Source organism: Callospermophilus lateralis, chromosome 18 (genome assembly GCF_048772815.1).
Source record: "Callospermophilus lateralis isolate mCalLat2 chromosome 18, mCalLat2.hap1, whole genome shotgun sequence".
NCBI lineage: Eukaryota > Metazoa > Chordata > Mammalia > Rodentia > Sciuridae > Callospermophilus > Callospermophilus lateralis.
In genome coordinates, this window is record NC_135322.1 from 19303193 (window position 1) to 19327303 (window position 24111).

The following is a 24111-nucleotide window of genomic DNA, read 5'->3' on the forward strand; positions in this document are numbered from 1 at the left end:
AGCCCGGAGCCTGGAGGCCGCGCGGCGCCAGCCACGTGACGCGCCCGCCGAGCCGCAGTGGCGCTGACAGGGCGGGCGGAGGCGGCTGGGGCGGGCCGGGGGCTCACGCCCCGCCTCGGGATGCTGGACAGCTCCGCCGCGCAGCCCTGGCCCGGTCCCGCGTCCTCTGGCCCTCCAGCCTAGGCGCCGAAGGCTGGCAATGCGCCCGCGTCCCAGTCAGGGACCGCCCGGTCTCCCAGGCCCACCAACTCTTCTCTCCCAGAGCCGGAGCTGAAGTAGGCGGCGCTGGGGAGCGAGGGAGAGAGCCGCTGGGTGGCAGAGAAAGAGCGGCCTAGAGCGGCGCAGGGGTCCTGAAAGCGAGACAGTGCGTGGTGACTCAGAGCCCAGCCTGCCTTCCTCCGGTCCCTGTTGGTGCTCTTCGGTGCTTGTTTGCCACCGCTCAAGTGCCCCACCCCCTCACATCTCAAAGGTGATTCCTCTATAAAAAGCAAAGCCTGTGAGGGCAGATTGGTGAGCACCCTGAGAGGCCCACGAGACCAGCCCCTCTCAGGGACCCCTGAGCCACCCAGTCAACTCACAGGCACTGAGGAATGGAGAGGTCGCCTGCTTTTCAGCCTTGGGGTTGCCATCCGACAGCTCTCAACCAAGGAGTTGAGTCCAGTAGAGAAAACACACACACACACACACACACACACACACACACACACACACACATGATACTCTGGAGAGAAGGTTGAGACCAATGGATAGTTGATTAGTGAATGTTGTAGATGCAGTATCTTACTAACTCATTTTCACCCGGGTCTCACCCGCATTTTTAAGAAGATGTTTTGGGGGAAACCCTTAGTTTTTGTTTATCTGTCTTGTTCTCTCTTCTAATTCTGTTGGTGATTTTTTTCCAAAGCAGGCTTTTTCTTAGATGATGTACTAAAGGATTTAAAAACCAAAAAATGAGACACATTTCTGACTTGCAATATAAAGCACTAGCCTGCATGTAATTTGCTTTCAGAATTTCCTCCTTAGATCCCTAACCACCCATGACCAGGAATTTATTTATAAGTGACAAAATGGTTCGACATAGACAGGGCCCTTGGCAGAGAGTTTTGTCTCTGCTTGAGAATGCTGCCTACTTCAATGTCCATATTGCAAGATATACAAGGAATCAAGAGACCAATGCCACAGGGAGTCCCATTGAAGCCTGAGACAAAAGGAAAATGTAGCTCTATATACACTTGTCAAGTTATCATCTCATATGTTGAACCAAGTAGAAAAGTTTAATAAAAACTCTACAATCATAAAACATGACCGTATATAAGGCTTCATGTTCCCCAATCTGTTCACAGCCCACTGTCAAAACCACCCAGCAAGCAATGACCAAAATATCTAGGAACCTAGGGCTGAAAGGAAACTACTGTCCCCATTGCACAGTTGTGCAGGATCATAAAACAACTGGTCATTATATCAATTCCTCATTGTGTTTATCATGTATATTTTTTGCAGTTGTTTGGATTTCTAAATTTGCATTAAAATTTGATTTATTTTGAGTATTGAGTTTTATGGCACTCAATACTCAAAATATGGCACATTTTGTGCCCATGTGAGTGTTTCCCTGGTATACCCTTGCCCTTGCACATACTGAGATCTTGGTTATCTGACACCCCATTTCTCATGTAGCCTTAAGGTGATCTAGAGGCCGTCTCACAGGGTAGGGACTTGCTGGGGGTCCTCTGTGTAGCCCTTGCCCGGTCTTCTCCCTCATCACCTTCTCACCACTTCTTGAATGGTTCCTGACAGCTCTGCCTCTGCTGCATGTTCCTCTGTTCTAACTACAGCCACCTGGATCCCTCCTATTTGCAATAAAAGTCCCATGTCAGCTTGAGTTATATCCAGGAGGTTTCTAGTCATCATCAAAACCTTCCAGCTACTGGGAAAGGAGTGATGTAAATAATAGATCTGAAACAACAGGATGGCTAGGGCAGGTGAGGGAATTGTAGTGGAGTGGAGGAGCTCAGACACAGGACAAGAGTCTCAGCAGGAAGCTGGGCTTCCTAGTTAGGAGGAAGCAAAACCCTGTTTTTACTCCTATGCATCACACTCCTGGGCATCTCCTGAGGTGTGGACCATAGGCCCAGGAGGCCTTCAATATCTGCTCCAGAAGTAAGGAGCAAGAGGGCAGGCAGAGAGGAGAAGGCACACAGAGGCACCCCACATTAACTGCCTTCCCAGACAACAAGGCCACTGCTGTTGCTCACTTACCAGTCACACATCCAGAACCCTATCTGACATAGAGAAAGCCAATGTCACAGGAGGGTCTTCTCCTCCATCATTTGCCCCCCATAGATGCAAACTCAAGCCTCTCAGCCAACTGCTTATTGGACTCTAATTAAGAAGATACTGAGCTGGATCAATTTGCCTTGATTTCAAATCGCTAGAATATCTATTCAAGCGTGAAAAGTCGAAGTGGCTTTTGCAAATGAAGATGAAACGAGATCTTATAACCTCCTGGTTCATCAGAGGTCTTCCCAGGAGGGTAACCCCTTCATTGTTCCAAACAGAGCTGCAGACCAGATACCTCTCACTCCTGTGATCTGCTCCTGCTTTATTGTTCCCAAATCATTTCATGGCCACATCACTTACTGACTCAATAACTTTTACTGCAATCTCTCTACGTCCAGTCCATCACTAAGACCTGCTGGTGCACGTGGTGTATCTCACATCTGCACATATCTCTCCATCACCGAGCCCAGCCCCCCTTCTTCCACTCACTATCTCCTCTCTCCTGAAGCTCTACAGAAGGCTCAGTGTGACCTACTGCCTCCAAATTCATCTCCCACATTTTTACCATGCACATTGGATCACACTCCCTGCAGAAAGTGTTCCAGAAACCTCAGAGTTTTTTAGCTTAAGCTGTGTAATCCTGTGTGACCAGCTCTACCTGCTACCTGTCCAAACCTCTATCCACCATCAACTTGTTCTGGCCCTAAAACTTTTCCACTCTTCCCAGAGCTATTTCTACTCTTCCTCTGTCCCACCAGGAGGACATCCAAGAGGTAGAAGCAGACATAGTTCAGGGGAATGTTCTTAGCCTTGGGAGCAGCCTCTCTAGCACACACTATGTGGACATAGTGATGAATCCCCAGGCCTCCAGGGCTCCCTTGGAGAGAACTTCAGGCACCCAGAACCAGCTGCTCACTCAAGCTAGCAGCAAGAGAAGAAGGTCTGTGTGCATCTCTTTGGCCATTTCTTCTTGGGAAGAAACTGTCTTAGGATGTTTTATAAGATCCAATCTTATAAAGACAATGTCTTCTAAATGGTTTTTTGCTCTTGTATATTAAAATCTATGTTTCTCCAATGATTTTTTTTTTCTTTAATTTACTACTACTACTATCCCTTGCACATGCTAGGCAAGTGCTCTACCACTGAGCTACTCTCCTTATCTCTCCAATGATATTTTTAAATCATAGCAATTCAGGTAGAAATTAGCATGAAAACAGGTGACATGACATGTCTAAATGGGAGATAATGTTGTATGATTTTGAAGTGAGGAGGTGCGAGGATAGAAAAGGGAGGCAAGATGATGGGAAATGGCTCTAGAGAAACGAAGCTAAGGTTTAATCGGATAAAACATGAAAACCACAATGAGATAGTACTATGAATTCATTAGGATGACTATTGGGGAGAAAATATGCTAATAATAAGTGTTGGCAAGGATGCGGAGAAACTGGAACTCTTGCTGGTAGGAATGTCAATAGTGAACTCTATAGGACACTATGGCCCGTTCCTCAGATAATTAAAAATGGAATTACCATGTGACCAGCAATTCTACTTCTGGGTATGTACCCAAAAGAATCAAAGGCAGGGACCTTAACAGATACTTGTATGCCCGTGTTTGTATCTGCAATGCTCACCAGAGACAAAAGGTGGAAGCAATCCAAGTGTCTGCTCACTGATGAATGGATAAACCAAATGTGCTATAAGCATTCAATGGACTATTAACATGGAAAGAAAGGAAATTCTGACGCCTGCCACAACATGGAGACACCTTTAGGACATTATGATAAATAAAATAAGCCAGCCACAAAATGACAGATGCCATATAATTCCACTTAAATGAGGTTCCTAGAGTAGTCAAATTCATATAAACAAGAAGTGAAGTGATGGCTACCTGGGCTAGAAAGAGGAGAAAATATCACTTTGGCAAAATGAAAATAGTTTTTGAGACAGATGGTTGCACAAAAATGTGAATCTACTTAACACCACCCAACTGTGCACTTAAAAATGGTTAACCCCAAGCCAGGCATTGTGGCACATGCTTATAATCCCAGCGGCTCAGGAGGCTAAGGCAAGAGGATAGTGAATTCAAGAATGGCCTTTTTAAAAAGGTTATGGATATAGCTCAGGGGTAGTGTTTCTGGCTTCTATCCCCAGTGCCAAGAAAGAGATGGGGAGGATTTAAAATCTTTAAAAGTTTACCACAGGGGCTGGGGTTGTGGCTCAGTGGTAGAGTGCTTGCCTAGCATGTGTGAGGCACTGGGTTTGACCCCCAGGACCACATAAAAATAAATAAAGTCTATTGACAACTAAAAAAAAATTTTTTTTAATTTACCACAATAAAAATTAAAACTAAATTAAAATTCTAAAAATATGTTGCAAAATTTATGGCTATAACATTTGCTCATAAACTTGGGGTTTGGTTGTAGCTTTCTATGGCCTCTGTCTTTCCAGAGCATTGGTCTGCCAGAGTGCGGAGAAGAAAGCTCAGAGCTGAGAGCCTACTCCACTGTGTAAAATACTATTTTAGTCAGCTTTTCATTGCTGTGACACCAATTCCTGACAAGAACAATTTAGAGGAGGAAAAGTCTATTTGGGGCTCACAGTTGCAGAGGTCTCAGTCCCTAGTCAGCCAAACTCAATTGCTCTGAGTCCAAGGTGAGGCATCACGTCATGGCAGAAGGGCCCAGCAGGTGAAAAGGACTCTGCTCACCACAGGTCGACAAACACAAGTAGACTGCCCACTACCTGAGAGACAGGCCCCTTCCACGCTGAGAATGACAGAGGCATGGTCCTCGCCCTCTCGCAGCTGACAATCCAGCAAGGAAGACAGGTGACAGCCACAGAAGTGAGGCCTCGCGAACAAGGGGAACTTGCAGTGAGGCAGAACCAGGCAGTGACCTGGGGCCACTTCAGGGGGCCTTCCCTGGGAGGTGGCAGTAGAGCTGAACCCTGGACGAGGAAGAGGGCCAGCCAGGTGAAGACCCAGAGGGAGCCTCAGTGCAACGTCCCAGCAGCAGGAGCCAGCTGCCCGAGGGACAGGACGGAAGGAAGCCAGCAGAGCCCAAGGGAGGGACAGAGTGACAAGCATGGAGGTGGGGAGGTGGTCAGGGCTTTGCAGGGTGCAGGGGGCTGGGCAGCAGACTTGAAGGCCTGGGAGGCTTTGGGGGCTGGGCCTGGAACATGAGGGGATGGGTCTTTGCAAAGATCCCTGAGGATGGGACCCACAGGGAGAGAGGCCTGTCCTCCTGGGGGCTGCCGTGTGGATGGGAGCCGAGTCCTGCCCCCGGGAGCAGGCCCAGAAGGCCGGGCAGGACGTGGGTGGTGGGCAGGCCCCAAGACTGCTGCTCTTGGCCTGGCTCTGGCGTTGGCTTGGCGTGCGGCCGCGGGGGAGCTGTGTGTGGGCACGTCCTGGGGCTGCCTGCCCGCCACCCCAGAGACAGGAGCTACAGGGAAGCCGGTTCACCTGGGCCCTGCTCTCACGTGGTGGAGGTGATGCAGGAAGGTGAGGCAGGTGGCAGGGCAGCAGGGACCTCCAGAGCCCTGAAGTCAGCCCAGAGGACAGACTACTCCCAGGCAAGGCCTTCAGCTGTCTATCCAACCGCTCAGTATGCAGAGGCCTACTATGAGCCAGACAGCTCCTATGCCAGGGGCCATCTAGCCAGGTGGACTGTGTTAGTCAGCTCTGCGTCACTGTGACCAAAACACCTGACAAGAGCAACTTAGAGGAGGAAAAGTTTATTTTGGCTCCCCGTTTCAGAGGTTCAGTTCACAGTGTGCTGACTCCATTGCTGTGGGCCCAAGATGAGGCAGAATATCATGCAGGAAGGGCCTGCCAGAGGAGAACTGCTCGGCTCATGGTGGCCAGGAAGCAGAAAAAGAGAGGATGTGGAGGGACCATGGAAAAATGCACCTTTCAGGACATAACCCATTACCCAACTTCTCCAGCCATGCCCCACCTGCCTACAGTTACCACCCAGTGAGTCCATTCAGACTAGGATGGACTAACGTAGCTCTCACAATCCAATCACTCTGAAACATTCCTGCAATAATACAGGAGCTTAGCTGGGCACAGTGGCACACACCTGTAATCCCAGCAGCTCAGGAGGTTGAGGCAGGAGGATCACCAGTTCAAAGCCAGCCTCAGCAATTTAGCGAGGCCCTAAGCAACTCAGCAAGACCCTCTCTCTAAATAAAAAATAAAAAGGGCTGGGGATATGGCTCAGTGGCTAAGCACCCCTGGATTCAATCCCTGATACCAAATTATTATTATTATTATTATTATATTACAGGAGCTTTGGGGAAAGATCTCATATCCAAACATAGCACATACCCAGGCACAGCCAGCCACAGTCCACCCACCCAGCCCTACCGCATCTGCAGTCACATCCTTGGCAGTGTGCTCATACAGCCAAGTGCATCTAGCCATAGCTCCTCTGCAAGCCATTGCTGGTTCCTACAAATTTAATAGACCATCAGCAGTAAAATCATTTCACCTTCAGTATTCAGCAGTAATTTTAAAATTATAGGTCTGGAATAGTCATACTAAGTATGTCATAAAAGCACCATTCCAAAAACAGGGCTTTTATTGCCATAAAAATGTCAGCACCCGGGGCATGCCTTGGTTTACATAACTCTGTCTGCAGTAACTCTAAGTAGTGAGTGCAGTTCCAATGTTCAATCAGACAGCTCCCCTCTGCCTTGCTGAAGCATCCAAAAGTGCCCTGAAACGATAATCATTTGCGTATTGATTTGGGGCAGAATCAATCCAGTTCAGTCCACCTCACTAAATTATTAATGGAGCAAAGCCATTAGAACCCCCGGGATGGGGTAATGGGTAAGGTTTGTCTTTTTAACCCTGTTGCTGCTGCAGGAATAAAGGTGACACCCTGAGAGAGCCTGAGTCCAGAGACACAAGCGAAGAACAGGGAAACCAAGACTGGAGGGGTAGATTAGGAGAGCCTACGTATTTCCCAGGAGCAGTTTTTTTTTTTTTTTTTTGGTCTCAGGCATTGAAACCAAGGGTGCTTAGCCACTGAGCCACATCCCCAGCCCTTTTTTGCATTTTATTTAGAGACAGGGTCTCACTGAGTTGCTTAATGCCTCACTAAACTGCTGAGGCTGGCTTTGAACTGGCGATCCTCCTGTCTCAGCCTCCCGAGCCACTGGGATTACAGGTGTGCACCAATGTGCCCAGCTGGAGCTGCCCCTTTGTGGTCATGGGGGATCAGAGATGGGAAGGCTATGCTCACTTTCAGCACCTGTGAGAGATGAAACCAGCCTGAGGTGTCTGGGAATGAGACCACCATTCCTTTAAGAGCCCTGGGACTCTCTGGGGGGACACACTGAGGCTAGGGTAGTACTATTGACCTATTAGGGCCCCTTCACCACAGACGGCAAATCTTTATTATGGATTTAAAAGTTGTATTTAAATTGACCTTTTTTGTTGTTGTTGAAGTATTTCTACTTCAAAAGAAAGTTTCATATCATCATCTCTAATGCAAAGCCAGATCACTAACCATAAATAGATAATTACAAATATAAGCAGGACAGGAACAAAACATAGATTGTGTTGCCCAAAAATCTCTGTCTGTCTTCCTCCATCTCTCTCTCTGTTTCTTCCTCTCCTCTCTCTCTCCCTCCCATCCCCTCCACCAGGGAGATTTAGCAATTTGTCTAGAGCATTCAAAGCACAGTAGCATTAAAACTGAGAGTTGCTCCTCAACAAAGTGAGAAGCACTCAGAGGGAACTGAATGAAGAATGGTGTTCGCAGTGCTTACCGCAGCCTATGACAGCCCTGGTCATCTCCATCCCGCCAGAAGTCACCCCTGACAGTAGGAAGACCTGGTATGATCAAGTGCGGGGACTCTGAGGTCGATTCAGCTCTCCCACTGACTCTGACTTCCACGTGAGCTCGGGTTTTTTTTGTGTGCCTTGGGCACGTGGGGACCTGTCGATGCCTCCTTCAGTAAGAGCTAAAAGAATTGACATCTATGAGGTACTTCCAACAGGTGCCTGGCACAGAGTAAGGGCTTTGTAAATACTCGCTCTGATGGGACTGGCCCCTCTGGGGAAACTCCTGTTCAGTTGTCAGAACCCAGGGCCACTATCCTCTCTCTTCCCTTCAGTTTCGTCCCCGCTTACTGCTGCCTCCGTACTGTGAATGGGTACCTGCTGCCACACACATCATCCTCTTGTAATTTATGAGCTCACTTTTATGGTCGTCCGCTTCATACTCCCTAGAAGTTCTAATTTGCCTTAGACATGCCCATCACCCAGAGCAGCTCTGCTGGCACTGTGTACAGCTGGTCAGCAGGCATTCCCCCTCTTGGGTTGAAGCTGGTGACAGCACAGCTCAGATGCCTGCAGGTGATAACCTGCCCTTTCATGTCTCCTGTCTCTCATTCTAACAGTTTTAAAGTCACAGTCTATGGGGAAAGTCCCATTGGACTTTCCAGCTTCCCCTGGGATCAGGTATCACCTCTGGGGAATCCTGCCCACTCCCTCCCTCCCTAACTCCAATCTGAGCTCAGTGCACACTTCCTCTTCTGTTTTTATGTAGCCATGCACTGCACTGGGATATTTCAGTCAACAACATATCACATAGACAACTGTGGTCTCTTTAAATTACAATGGAACTAAAAAATTCCCATCACCGGATGGGCACGGTGGGGCACGCCTGTCATCCCAGTGGCTCAGGAGGCTGAGGCAGGAGGATCGCCAGTTCAAAGCCAGCCTCAGTAACTTAGGGAGAGTCTCAGCAACTTAGCAAGATAAAAATTAAAAATAAAAAGGGCTTGGGGGCTGGGGTTGTGGCTCAGTGGTAGAATGTTCACCTAGCATGTGTGAGGCACTGGGTTTGATCCTCAGCACTACAGGAAATATAAATAAATAAACAAACAAACAAACAAATAAAGTCATTGTATTCATTTACAACTAAAGAAAAAAGGGGAGCTAGGGATGTATCCCAGTGGTAAAGTACCCCTGGGTTCAATCTCCAGTGCCTAAAAAAATAAAAAACAATGTGAAATATTATGCTGGTAGCAGCCTCATGCATCTCACATTCACGCCATCTCTTGATTGTATCAAGAGGCCAAGTCAAGTCGTTGACCTACACCATCTAGGTTTACATACATTCACTCTATGTCATTCGTACAACATCAAAGTCATCAATAACAAGTTTCTCGGGATGTGTCCCCATCATTAAATGCACAACCACACTCTTGGTACATCCTTGATTTGACATGACCAATGTCTACTGTTTTGTGTATTTTATCTTCTACCTATTGCTTGCATCCTGTGACACCTGGCCTTATCCCATTCAACATCATGTCTTTGAGATTTACCACCCCACGCTTACTTACCTAGCAGCCACGGAAATGCACGGCTCCCAGGCCACACTTCTTGCGTGCTGCTCCTGGCCGCTGGCTGAGCATGGAAAGTCTTCAAATGCCAGCCTATTCCTGTGGGATGTGGGCCTCCTCTAGCATGCAGTTTTTGGCTTAAGGACCGCCCAATAGCCTGACTAAACCTGTCTTTAAATTCCCACCTCATCCCTCTTCCTCCCTCTTTGACAGGGGTCTGCATCCTGGCCTGGACATTCTATCCCCTTTCTTGGGCCCCATCCCTGTAATAATTCAGATATTTCCTTCATAAAAATATTTGTATATCTAATCCCATATTGGTATCTCCTTCTAAAAATACCAAGGCCAACATAGTTCTTTTTAATTTTTTATTTATTATTATCCCACTGTACCCAGAATGAATGATGCCATGTGTGGATGAATGGATGGATGAATACATGTATGTACCTGTTCCTCTGCTAATGAACATTTGGACTGTTTTGGAGCTTGGCAATGACCAGGAGTGCTGATATATGGGATAGTTTCTGAATCATGGGAGATGCACAACTGAGTTCACCCCTGAGCTTTGTACTGGGGTTTCTGTGGTCAGCAGCCTACACAGGGTCCTAATGTGTCCTAATGATCCCAGATTCCTCATGTGTAGTCTTCTCCCTTGAGTATGCAGTGGGTAATAAATGCTATTCTGTCTTCCAATGAATAGCAAATGCAACAGATATTAGGTTATTACAAATCTATGGCTTCCATCTTGGACTGCCCTCTCTCACTCTTTCTCATTTGCTCTAGATGGCACCTCATGCTGAGAGAAGCCACACTGTGAGCTGTTCTACGAACAGGCCCAGATGGCAAGGACTGAGGGAGGACTCATCAAAGCCAGAGAGGAATCCTGCTAGCAGCCATGGGAATAAGCTTGGTTGGACATGGATCCTCCCCCAGTGGTGCCTTCAGATGAGACTGCAGCCCAGACCCTCAATTGCAGCCTCATGAGAGACTCTGAGCATCCAGAAGCACCCAGCTAAGCTCTGTGCAGATTCCTGATCCACAGGAACTATAAAATAATATTTATTCCCTTTTTTAAGTCACTAATCTTTGGAGTGATTTGTTATGCAGTAGTAGATAACCAATGCAGAGCCCAAATGTGTTCTTCAACATCTGGCCACTTCCCCCTGTCCAAGAGCTAGCATTGGATCCTGGGTTCTTGCCCATGAGGAAGACATGGCCATCATCCTCAGCCCTCAGAGGATGCTCGGGACAGCACTGTCATGAAGCTGGGTACACATGTTGGGTCTTGACTCCTCAATGCTCTCATACTGATTCAGTTCTTCTTTTATTCTTAAAATATATTTGAGCCCCCACTACACACTGGCACTGTTTCAGGATCTAGTGATGAAGCAACAGAGCAGATCAGGATTGTGCGTTAGGAGTAAAGCAGAGTGACTATAAACATGCAGATAAGTAAGTGAACACAACACTCTAGAGAAAGCCAAGGGCATTGGAGAAAATAAAACAAGGGACCTCAGCTGGCCTGGCAGGGGATGCACCTGAGCAGCCAAGACCTGCCACAGGTAGCCTTCAAGCTGAGAATTGAATGAGGGGTCTATCATCTCTGTTTCCTACCCTGATCCCATACCACTTTTCTCCAACCTTTGCTCCGGAGTCGGAAGGGAAGGGGCAGGAAGCCCTGGATGGGTCCTTGGGATAGCTCCCTGTTCTGCCAGTGCTTGGCTGGCATGCAGCTTTGCAGTAATGGGTTCCATAAACCCCAGAGCTTCCCCCTCCTCTCCAGATACCCACAAATTCCTCTGGCAGCCAGAAAATGGTACCAATAACTCAATCCATGAAGGCAGTGGTGTCCACAGTGGATAAGAATGCTCTATAGGAGCTGAGAACTAAGCCAGGTGGCAGGATCCATAGCCAGTGTCGGTCCCTCAGCCAGTCTTGGGAAGTTTGAGGTGGGAAAGAGAGGAGCAAGGGGAATAAGAACTAGACATTTGCCTCCAAGTTAAACTTTCCAGACAGAACCACTTAGCGGCAGATGGGGGCGGGGAGCAGGGCAGGCTCTGAGTATACATAATAACATTTCTTAATCTGAACAGAAATAGAGATACTCAATAAATCCATGACTCACTAGCTGGCCAAGATGATCTCGTTGAATATAAAAATATTGTGTGCTCACTGTAAAGAAAACAAAGACTGACCACCCAAAGAACAATGCCATTATTTTTGCAAACATCCTTCCAGCTATTTTATTTTTAAGAAAAATGCTATTGTGGTAAAATATACCTAGCATACAATACACCGTTGAAACCATTTTAAGTACATAGTTCTCTGACATTAAATACAGTCACATTGCTGTGCGATCATCACTACCATAGGTCTTCAGAATTTTCTCATCTCATCGTAAGCAACTCTCATAACCCCACCCCCAACCCCTGGCGAATTCCATTCCACTGTCTCTCTAGATTTGACTACTCTAAGTGCCTCAATGAGTGGAATCATATGATATCTGTCTCTTTCTGATTGGCCACACTGCTTTTTAAAATGCACCTAAACCGATTTTTTTTAACAGAAAAGGCATCACAATAAGCATAGTTTTGTAACTCCTTGTTACAAGCAATTCATCAGCAACATCCCTTTTCATTCTCATATGAAGCTCTGCGTCCTCGTGTTTAGTACCTGCCCTCCGTTCCATGAATAGCTGGACAGTCATTTATCTAACCAGTCCCTGTTGGTGGACTTTAGGTTGTTTCTAGTCTCTCTCCTGAGTCACCTTCAGTCAATGACCTCAGTGTTCATCCTCAATAAAGTCCTTAGGATGAGCACTTGGAAGTCAGTTTACTGGGCAAGCATGCACCTTTAGGTGTTGATGTACATTGCCAGATAGCACCTAAGGGTGGGCCAATTCACACCACCTCCAGTAAAGTAGAAAAATCACTTGCTTACTCAGCAATTCAGGGGCTTATCGTAAGACTTTATATAATACAGATATACCTAGAAGATATTGCAGGTTCAGCTGAGATCATTGCAATAAAGTGAATATTGCAGTAAAGTGAGTCAGACCCAAAGCTTTTTGTTTCCCACTGTGTATAAAAAAAATATATCTACACTCCACTATGATCTGTTAAATGTGCAAGAGTATTATATCTTTTTTAAAAAACAGTATTCATGATTTAATTAAAAATCACTCCATTGTTAATGATCATATGCGTTGTTGGGATAATGGTACCAATAACTCATTCCATGATGGGTTGCCACAAGCCTCCAATTTGTAAATAATGCAATATCTGCAAAGCACAATAAAATAAAGTAGGCTTGTATTTTTTTCTTATGAGGTAGGAGGAAAAAAACTCACTATTTCAATTTGCATTTCCTTTGTTGCACATATTTTCATATGTTATTGGCCATTTGTCTTTCTTCCTTTGTGAGCTGCCTATTCCTACCTTTACTGAATTTTTTTTTTTTTTTTTTGAAACAGGGTCTCTCTTAGTTGCTAAGGCTGGCCTCAAATTGCAACCCTCCTGCCTCCGCCTCCCAAGTGGCCAGGATTCTTGACACTTGCTATCATATCTGACTTTTTTGTGTGATTTCTTTCAAGGGAAAAAGGCATTCAAAAGTAGAGAGAAATTGTGTCTCTTTAGGCATCTCCGAGGGGCACATTTGTCAACAAAATGAACAAGCTTTGAAATTCCTCCATCAGCAGAGGATTTCTATGATTTTTTATTTTTTCAATTACTGAATCATTAGCATCACAGCAGTCGAAATAATCAGCACCAAGAAGCTTATGATACCATTCCAGCTCCTAAATTCAAAGGGAAAAAAGGAGGTATTTGGCATTGGAAATACACATTCCCATTCCCATAGGCAATTGAAACCAAATTTGGCGTAACTTGTTCCTGGCACCAAGTGAACTATGTACAGCCAAGGTCATCAAGATCCTTGGAGTAAGCTGTCCACACTTGACTCCCTATAATGTAAACAAAGGAAGTCATGCAAAAACAAGGGAGAAATGGTTTTCTCCCCAGAAAATGAGCATCAGAAATGGCCATCCAAAAAGTTCATTTGACTTTTTATTTAAATAACATTCTATGCCACTTAGAAAGCAGAGGTAATGTTATTTTCATTTTTCTTTAGTTTTTTTAATTTGTTTCTATAACCAAAGAGCAGAAAATAATCCCAGTTGCCTTATTTTTAACAAGAGCCACTACTTAATTTAATTTTTTCTAAAATGTAGCCTTAGATAGCCATGACCTGGTAAAATTAGGAAACAGAAAGAAAATTAGCATTCCTAGATCATTGTGAGCATGCCCAGGGTCACTGTGAGCATACCCAGGGTCACTGCGAACAAACCCTGGGACACTGTGAGCCTACCCAGGGTCACTATTGCCGCAGTCTGGCTGGGCACAATTCAGGAGCCACTTATCAAAAGAAACTAACTTTATTTTTAGAACCACACACCCCAAACAAAACAGCTCCTCAGGAAAAACCCTCAGAGCCCAACTGCCACCACCAGCTTCCCACAAGCCACTCCCCCAACCACCAGCCTCTCCACCTCCCACAATCCTCCTGCTCTTGAGGCCGATTGGCTGGGTCGTGTGGGCGGAGCCAAAAAAGCCCCCCAATGAGCAGCTCCGTGACCTGAAAGGGCAGGGAAACAGCCCAATGAACATCACCGCAGAGGAGCCAATCAGCTAGATGTTGCTGGGGCCGCTGTGAGCCAATCATTAGCTGGCAGTCTGAAAGTTTGCTGGGGTTTCTTCCGCTGTGGCTCTCAACATTAGGAAACAGAAAGAAAATTAGCATTCCTAGATCATTGTGAGCATGCCCAGGGTCGCTGTGAGCATACCCAGGGTCACTGTGAACAAACCCTGGGACACTGTGAGCCTACCCAGGGTCACTGTGAGCACACCCAGACTCATTGTGAGCATACCCAGGGTCAGTTTGAGGATATACAAGGTCACTGTGAACATAGCTAGGGTCACTGTAAGCATGCCCAGGGTCACTGTGAGCACATCCACACTCAGTGTGAGCATATCCAGACTCATTGTGAGCATGCCCAGGGTCCACTGTAAGTATGCCCAGGCTCACTGTGAGCATAACCAGGATCACTGTGAGCATGCCCCCACTGACTGTGAGCATACCCAGGCTCACTATGAGCATGCCCAGGGTCACTGTGAGCATGCCCAGGGTCACTGTGAGCATACCCAGGGTCACTGTGAGCATACCCAGGGTCACTGTGCACATACCCAGGCTCATTGTGAGTATACCCATGGTCACTGTGATGATACTCAGGGCCGAGTGTGGTGGTGCAGGCCTGTAATCCCACCATCTTGGGAGGCTGAGGCAGTAGGATCACGAGTTCAAAGCCAGCCTCAGCACAAAGTGAAGCACTAAGCAACTCAGCAAGACCCTGTCTCTAAACAAAATATAAAATAGGGCTAGGGATGTGGCTCAGCCATTAAGTGCCCCTGAGTTCAATCCTGGTACTCCCCCCTCAAAAAAAAAAGATGCACAGGGTCATTGTGAGTGTAACCAGGATCATTGTATATAGTAGTAACAACAATGAGGATAACTACAACAATGAAAGCTCTCAAGGGAACTGTAACACCTTCAAGGCAACAAGCTCTTTTTGAGCTCTGGGAAAGTGAAAATCTGAAATCATTATCCTCATTGTCATTGTTACTCTTCAATATACATCAGCCCAGTATTCAGAAGATCTCAGGCAAGCCTTTGTGTGTCTTTTGACAACATCCTTGTCATGGTTGTCTTTTGAACAGTTTATTCAAGCTGAGATGCAGTGTGTATGTCTTGGTCACAGTGGTCTGCCACTTAGACTAAGGAGAGAGAGGTCAGTTGAGGGAAAGTGACAGGCGGCATAGGGGGAAAAAAAAAAAAAACCACCTCTCAAATTGTCCAAGGACAGAGAAACACTTTAGCATTCAAATGTTCTGGGCTAGCCCAGGCAGGTGGTGGCACATGCCTATAATCCCACAGGCTTGGGAGGATGAGGAAGAAATATTGCAACTTCACAGCCAGCCTCAGCAACTTAGCAAGGCCCTAAGCAACTTAGTGGAAACCTGTATCAAAATAAAAAAGGGCTGAGGATGTTGCTTAGTGGTCAAACAACCCTGGGTTCAAACCTCAGAACCCCAAAGAATGCTCTGGTACTTAAGTAACAAAACACACCTTAACTTTGCCTAAGGGACTCTGGACTCCTCATGGAGCTCAGAATAGGAATGCAGAGAGCGGCGACTTGAGAGCAAATCAGTGTAGTTTGGATTTTTCATCCCAGCCCCTCTCTCTGGGCCTGACCTATTTTCTTGCCCAACATCTTCTGTTTCCTCCAACCACGTAGCAGAAGACATGGCACCCCACCACAACCACCATCTTCTACAGCAAGAGTCTGCACATAACAGGCCAGCCACTGAAATTCCAAATTCTATGAAAAGGCTCAGACTGGACCAGCCTTGGCTAGAGACTTACTGCATAGGTTCATCATGGGTCAGGTATCCAGCGATGGTTAAGGATACCTGACTGGTTCTTAAAGACCAGAGAATTGATACCAAGCAGGAGTTATTCCTAGAAGTTCCTGTAGGAGTCTTATAATGTACCATAAAAACTTATGAATTGAAAGGCTTTGGTGTACACATAAATTTTCACTTTCCATCAGGGAATACCTAGGAGTGAAATTGCTGAATTATATGGTAAGTGAATGTTTAATCTTATAAGAAGCTACCAAAGCTCACACAAGAAGAAATAGATAATATGAATGGTGCTGTGTCCATTAAGAAAATTTATTTTGTGATTAAAACCTTCCAAAAAAGAAAGCCTCATGCCCAAATGTTTTCACTGATGAATTCTACCAAACAATTAAAGAAGGAATCATACTAATTCTGCACATTCTTCAAAATAAAAAAATAAATAAAAATAAACAGCAGAAAACACTTGCCAACTCACTTTATGAAACCAAAATATTCTTGATGCCAAAACCAGTCAAACACTTTGCAAGAAGAGAAAATTACAGATCAAAATGCCACAGAAACATAGACACAAAATTCCTTAACAAAACATTTTTAAAATTTAATCCAGCAATATAGTAAAACAACAATATTATAACCAAATAGAATTTATCACAGGAATGCAAGGCTGGTTCAATATTGGAAAAACCATTAGCGTAACTTGTCCCCCCACAAAAAAAAAGAATGTATTTGTTTATTTATTTTTGGTACAGGGATTGAACCCTGAGCCACATCCCCAGCCCTTTTAAAAAATATATATTTTATTTAGAGACAGGATATCACTAGGTTGCTTAGGGCCTCACTAAATTGCGGGGCTCAGCTTTGAACTCGAAATCCTCCTGCCTCAGCCACCTGAACCACTGGGATTACAGGCGTGTGCTACCACACCTAGCTCAAACAGTGAATTTTATTGTAAGAAAAATTTTAGAAATCACCCAGAATACTGGAGGAACCCAAGATAGAATGCACATTATGACAAATGAATCTGTTTACAAATGATATCTTAACTCCACTAATGAGAAAGAAAAATACTAAGACAGTGTTTTGACTAGCTACTCTAAAGGAAAAAAAAAAAAAGAATACAAATTGTGTTCTAGTTGATGTATTTGCCTCTCAAAAGGATACAGGTTTTGAAAACTACTTTTCATGTATAGTAGGATTGAACAAATAAGAAAATGTACCGGAGATGATAAAAGACAGGCTGTTTACTGACTGATTAAGAACTAACCACAGAAAGCCAGGGGGAATTCTAGAATGAGCACTGTAGTGCTGGACTAGAACTGGAGATCTCGGTATGAACTCATCTATTAAAATATGTACATAGAGAGCCATTGCAGTCCATTGAGCTCCACAGAGACAGCACTGGGGCAAGTGAGAGCCGGACGGGCACTGGGCGACTCTGTGCCTCACTGAGGAAAAATAACTAAACATGGGCTAAGGAGATCCTAAGAAGCTGATAGGCAAAAAGTCATCATATGCATTATTTGTGCAAACTTGCCGGGAGGAGCACAAGAAGAAGCACCCAGATGCTTCAATCAACTTCTCAGAGTTTTCTAAGAAGTGCTCAGAGAGGTGGAAGACCATGTCTGCTCAAGAGAAAGGAAAATTGGAAGACATGGCAAAGGCGGACAAGAGCTGTTATAAAAGAGAAACGAAAACCTATATCCCTCCTAAAGGGGAAACAAAAAAGAAGTTCAAGGATCCCAATGCACCCAAGCGGCCTCCGCCGGCCTTCTTCTTCTTCTGTTCTGAGTATCGCCCCCAAATCAAGGGAGAACATCCTGGCCTATCCACTGGTGACGTTGCAAAGAAACTGGCAGAGAGGTGGCATCACACCGCTGCAGATGACAAGCAGCCTTATGAAAAGAAAGCTGCTGAGCTGAAGGAAAAATACGAAAAGATGAAGAGGATGAGGAGGAGGAAGACGAAAAAGATGAAGATGAAGAAGATGATGAGAATAAGCTGGTTCTAGCACAGTTTATTTCTTGTCTATAAAGCATTCAACACCCCCCCCTACACAACTCACTCCATTTAAAGAAAAAAATTGAAATGTAAGGCTGTGTAAGATTTGTTTTTAAACTGTACAGTGTCTTCTTTTGCATAGTTAACACAGTACCGAATGTGTCTTTAGAGAGCCCTGTCCTGGTGGTATTTTCAGTAGCCACTGACCTTGCCTGGTACAGTACAGGGGTTGTAAATTGGCATGGAAATTTAAACAGGTCCTGGTGGGTGCCCAGCACAAATTAGTTATATATGAGGACGGTAGTTTTTCATCTTCAGTTGTCTCTGATGCAGCTTATACAAAATAATTGTTGTTCTGTTAACTGAATACCACTCTGTAATTGCAAAAAAAAAAAAAAAAAAGTTGCAGCTGTTTTGTTGACATTCTGAATGCTTCTAAGTAAATACAATTTTCTTATTAAAAAAATATGTACATAGATAGATGCAGACAAATATGCGTGGTTTAGGATACATACATAAATTCCCTAGCTGTCCACTGAGAAGATTCCAGGAGCAACGAGCATGCGCAACACTCAAATCTTGATCTCTAAATCCCATTCTCCCATATAAGGAAACAGGGATCCCTGGAGAGGACCTAGAATGGGTTGATTCCAGGATGGGACAGGTAATACAGAAGATGAGCTGGCAAATCCAAAAATAAAGAAGTGCTTTAAAAAAAATTTTTTTTTTGGTATTCACCCTCTAAATCCAAACTTCACTCTAAGTATGAAAAAAATATCAGACACATCTAAATTGAGGGAGGTGCCACAAAACACCTGACCGATATTCTTCAAAAGATCCAAGGTTGGGAAAAGCACATTCAATACCAGACTCTGGAGTGAACCCTAAAGTCAAAAACAGACATTGGTGAAGAGCTGGGGAAATATGGATAAAATCTGTAGTTTAGTTAACAGTACTACACCAATATATAATTACTTTGTTTTGATAAACATATGTTAGGTAGGAAGCCGAGTAAAGAGTATATAAGAACTATCTGTGCTATTTTTGCAACTCTCTTGAAAGCTCAAAATCATTCCAAAGTAAAATATTTTTAAAACACAATGAAATACCACTACACATTTACTAATAGGACTAAAAAAAGTTTAAACAGTATATGAAATTATAATTATACCAAAGTTACAGAACAACTTGAACTCTCACACATTATAAGTGGAAATGCAAAACAGTACAGGCTGATAAACAACATCCAGTTTCTTATAAATGCAAACATACATTAATCCATGGCCCATCAGTCCCACTCTTAGGTATTTACTGTAGAAAAATTAAAACTTAGGTTCACACAAAAATCTGTACTTGAATATTTATATCAATTTTATTTGCAATCTCTAATAACAGAAAATGACCCAAATGTCCTTCACCAAAGCAAACAAACAGTGGTATATCCAAATGATGGAAAATTACTCAGCAGTAAACAAGCAATAAACTGTGGATCCACACAACACCTGAGATGAATCTCAGAAGAATTAAGCCAAGGAAAAGAAACAGACATAAAAGACTCCATACTGCATGATTCCATTTATACGACACCATTTAAAAGCCAAAACTCTAGGAATGGAGAGTTTAATGGTTGCCAGAGCAGAGGCTGGAGCTTATGAAGGGGTTAATAGCAAAGGGGTTAATCAGGAGGGATGCCTTGGGCGTGAGAGAATTGTTCTCTACCTTGATGGTGGTGGTGGTGATACATGACTCTATGCATTTGTCAAAACTCATAAAACCACACACCAAAAAAGAGTGGCTTTCTTTATCCATTAATTAGTTTGAGTAAATTTAACAATTGTTCTCATAGAGGTCAAGCTGAAGCCCTCCTCACTCCCTGTGTCATACGCCCCACTTTCAAACATGACCCTGAGATGAATTTCGTATCTTCCTTCTGGCCTTGAGAAAAGTTCTTCACAGGGGCTGGGTTGTGGCTCAGCGGTAGAGCACTCGCCTAGCACGTGTGAGCCCTGGGTTTGATCCTCAGCACCACGTAAATAAAATAAAGATAAAAATTTTAAAAAATATAAAAGAAAAGTTCTTCCCATACCTATATGTGTACCCATGGAAAATATACCAATCAAATTTGGTTTTGTGGTGTGTGTGTGTGTTTTACTGGGCACTGAATCCATGTGCTTGCACTTGCTAGGCAAATGCTCTACCACAGAGCTACAATCCTATCCCCCGTCTTTTTTTTTTTTTTTTTTTTGTGACAGGGTCTCACTAAGTTGCCCAAGCTGGCCTTGAACTTGCAATCCTCCCGCCTCAGCCTCCTGAATAACTGGGATTACAGTCATGCGCCACTGTGCCTGGTTGGTTTTGTATCTTTAAGCACAAACTGTTGTACTGCATGTATCTTCTTGCCTGTTTTTTTCACTCACCAATAAAGGATCCCTTCAGAAATTCTCTGGTATAATAAACATACATTCAACAAATGGTGCTGGGGAAACTGGAAATCCGTACGTAGCAAAATGAAATTAGACCCCCATCTCTCACCCTGCACAAAACTCAACTCAAAGTGGGTCAAGGACCTAGGCATTGGACCAGAGACCCTGCACATACTAAAAGAAAATGTAGGATGTAGGCCTAAATCTCCATCATGTCAGCTTAAGAACCGACTTCCTCAATAAGACTCTTAAAGCATGAGAAGTAAAATCAAGAATCAATAAGTGGGATGGTATCAAACTAAAAAGCTTCTTCACAGCAAAGGAAACAATCAAGAATGTGAAGAGAGAGTCTAGATAATGAGAGAAAATCTTTGCCACCTGCACCTCAGATAAAGCATTAATCTCCAGGATATATAAAGAATTCAAAAAACTTAACACCAAAAACACAAATAACCCAATAAATAAATGGGCAAAGGAACTGAACAGACAGTTTGCCGAAGAAGAAATACTATCAATCAACAAATATAGGAAAAAATGTTCAACATCTCTAGTAATCAGAGAAATGCAAATTAAAACTAAACTGAGATTTCATCTCACTCCAGTCAATTATAGAAAATACAAGTAATAGTAAATGTTGGTGAGGATGTAGGGAAAAAGTTACATTCATACATTGCTGATGGGACTGCAAATTAGTGCAACCATTCTGGAAAACAGTATGGAGATTCCTTGGAAAACTTGGAATGGAACCACGATTTGACTCAGTCATCTCACTCTTCAGTATATAACCAAAGGACTTCAAATCAGCATACTATAGTGAGATGACCACATCAATGTTTATAGCAGCTCAATTCATAATAGCTAAACTATAGAACCAATCTATGTGCCCTTCAATAGATGAATGAATAAAGAAAATGTGGTACATATACACAATGAAATATTAGTCATAAAAAAAGAATGAAATTATGGCATTTGCCAATAAATGGATGAAACCAGAGGCCACTGTTCTAAGTGAAATAAGCCAATCCCAAAAACCAAAACTCAAGGCCTAATGTTCTCTCTGATCTGTGGATGCTAACACACAATAAGGGGAGGAATAGGAAAGAATAGAAGTCCTTCAGATTAGACAAAGGGGAATGAAGGGAAGGGAAGGGAGGAGGGATGAGAATCAGGAAAACAGTAGAATGAATCGGACGTAACTTTCCCATGTTCACATGTGAACACACGACCAGTGGAACCCTACATCATGTTCAACCACGAGAATGGGAAGTTATACTCATCTATGTATGATAGGTCAAAATACACTCTACTGTCATGTATAACTAAAAAGAACAAATAAATTTTTAAAAAGAAAGAAAGAAAGAAACTATTCTCTGGCACGGTTTGGATCTGGAGTGTGCCCCAGAGGCTCGTGTGTCGAAGGCTTGGCTGCCAGTCCCCCAGGGGGGTTCCAGCTTCAGGTCCCCCTAGATTCTATCTGGGGAAGTAAATGGGGAAAAGTCCAAGGCACCTCTGGCCCTGCCCCCTTGGCCTTCCTCCTCTATTCTAGGAAGTTTCTGAAAACCAGGCCCTTTGGGCCTCAGGGCGGGTGCTGACTTCAGGTTTTACCAGACTTGCCTCAGAGACAGGGTGCATTGTGGGCTTCTCCCACCACGCCCCTCCCCCGCTCCCCACCTCCTACCCTCGAGGCCCCTGAGACACACAGGAGCCATGACACTCATCTGTGCCAACCGAGGCCCATGCCTAGGGGAGACAGCACCCTCCCCCAGAGGGCAGCAGTGCCCCTCACTTCTGAGCACACCTTGAAGGACGTCGGGAGTGGAAAGAATCTGCATCCTGGATCTAGCTGGGGTATGGGCAGAGAGCAGAGGCCAGAGTGTAGGGAGAGTCCAGTCCTGGCCTGGGGGGGATGACCCCAGAGGCAGAGGGAGCCCAAGGCCTGGGGGCATCTTATCCTTTGTGGAGAGGCCCCGTGTGAGGTGGCAAGTAAATCAAGTGACTGTTAAGGCCTCTCCCACTTGAGTTCTCAATCAGGGTTAAAGCCCAAGCCCGGGTTGGGGGTGGGGTGGGGGTGGTGCTGAGTGAAGCCAGGAGGCAGGGAGCCCCAGGGCAGCGGAGTCCTGTCAGGCAGTCCCAGGAGCAGCCTGAGACACCGGCAGCTCCCAAGCCAGGCCGCACGCACCTCCCTCTGGGATCGGCACTGGGTGTCCTCAGTGTCAGACCAGGGGAGCAATGCAGGGTCCATGAGAACCTTCACGGTTCCCAGGGAAAGTCCTGGACCTGGAGCAAGTGTCCCCAGCACTCGGGCCTCTGCTCTCCAAGGAGAGTGGTCTGGTCCTCTCCCACCAACCAACCCAACGCCAACAGTCCATGGGCGTAGGCAAAAATAACTAACACAGTTCAGCACCTTTATGAAAACACAGAGAACCAGGACGGAAGTCCCCAGACGCATCAGCAAGCTTTCCTTTATCTCACAGCAGAGTTAATCAACTGGGCCTGGGGGGGGGGGCTCATATTCTAGTACAAAAATGGCCGCCAGTAACAGAGGGGTTTTGAGTTTTATAGTTTACAATGAGGATGGTTGAATCATTGAGACTGAAGCAGGACATGTTGTTGGTTTGGGCAGTCAGGAAAGAAGTTGTAAAAAGCCCCAAACTCACTGTCACTGGGAAAAGCTCAGAACTCAGTGTCCCTGCTTCTCTTCTTCCTCTGGACCCACTGTTACCCAGAGCTTGGCGACTTGCTCTTCCAGGACTCATTGGCAACGGGACAGGGTGAAAGTCCAGGGCCCAGCTTTTCAGTGTCCACCCTCCCTGCAGGTCCCACTGTGGTTGGGAAGGGGCGAATGTTTGCTGGTGGTGGAGACGCTGGGGACGAACCCAACCCGGGGAGCAATGGAAGTTTGCTTTCTTTCCCTCGGGGCCCATTGTTACTTCCTCTTCCCTCTTCCTCCACTGCAGACAGTTTTGGGGGTTTGTTATTTCCCCGTCCTGGGCTTATCATTTTCCATATCCTTCAATGGGTGCAGTCCCTCTGAAACAGTTGGCTGTAGGGACAGTTCCTTTAAAATAGTAAGGGTCTCCCTCACCCCCAGCCTGGCTGGGCTGTCCCTGATGCTGAGGCCCAGCAGCAGGAGGGGCTTCCCAGAGCCCAGGGCCACAAGCCTCCATCCAAGGGATCTGAGGGTTGAGGATCTGGCCCTCCTGTCCCTGGGTTCTCGGGCAAGTACTTCAGATCTGGGAATTCCCTCCCAAATCTCTCCATGGCCTAGACAGCAGGGTTCCCAGACCACTGCTTCCTCTTGACATCTGGCCACCCCTGAGAACTACAGGGTGGGCCTGGCCTTGCAATCCCTTTGGGGCCCCCTCACTAGGCCCTGCCCTGCTCACTGAAGACCCAAAAGCAGGGCCAGAGGCACAAGTCCCAGACCCAGAGAAGCCAGGCTCAGCCTCAATCCAATCCCTGAAAAGGGAAGGCATCAGGGGTACCATGGTCTCCAGGCTGCTAGGGTGAGGACTGAGGGAACTAAGGCCCCTATGCACCCAGCCATTCCTGCAATTTGGCCATTACTGCAATTTGGC

The 24111-nt window shown here is 45.4% G+C and overlaps 1 pseudogene; it reads left to right on the plus strand.

Annotated features, from left to right (window-relative positions):
* Positions 1-17577: 17577 nt before the first annotated feature.
* LOC143383204 (high mobility group protein B1 pseudogene) lies at positions 17578-18143 on the plus strand (annotated as a pseudogene).
* The last annotated feature ends 5968 nt before the right edge of the window (positions 18144-24111 follow it).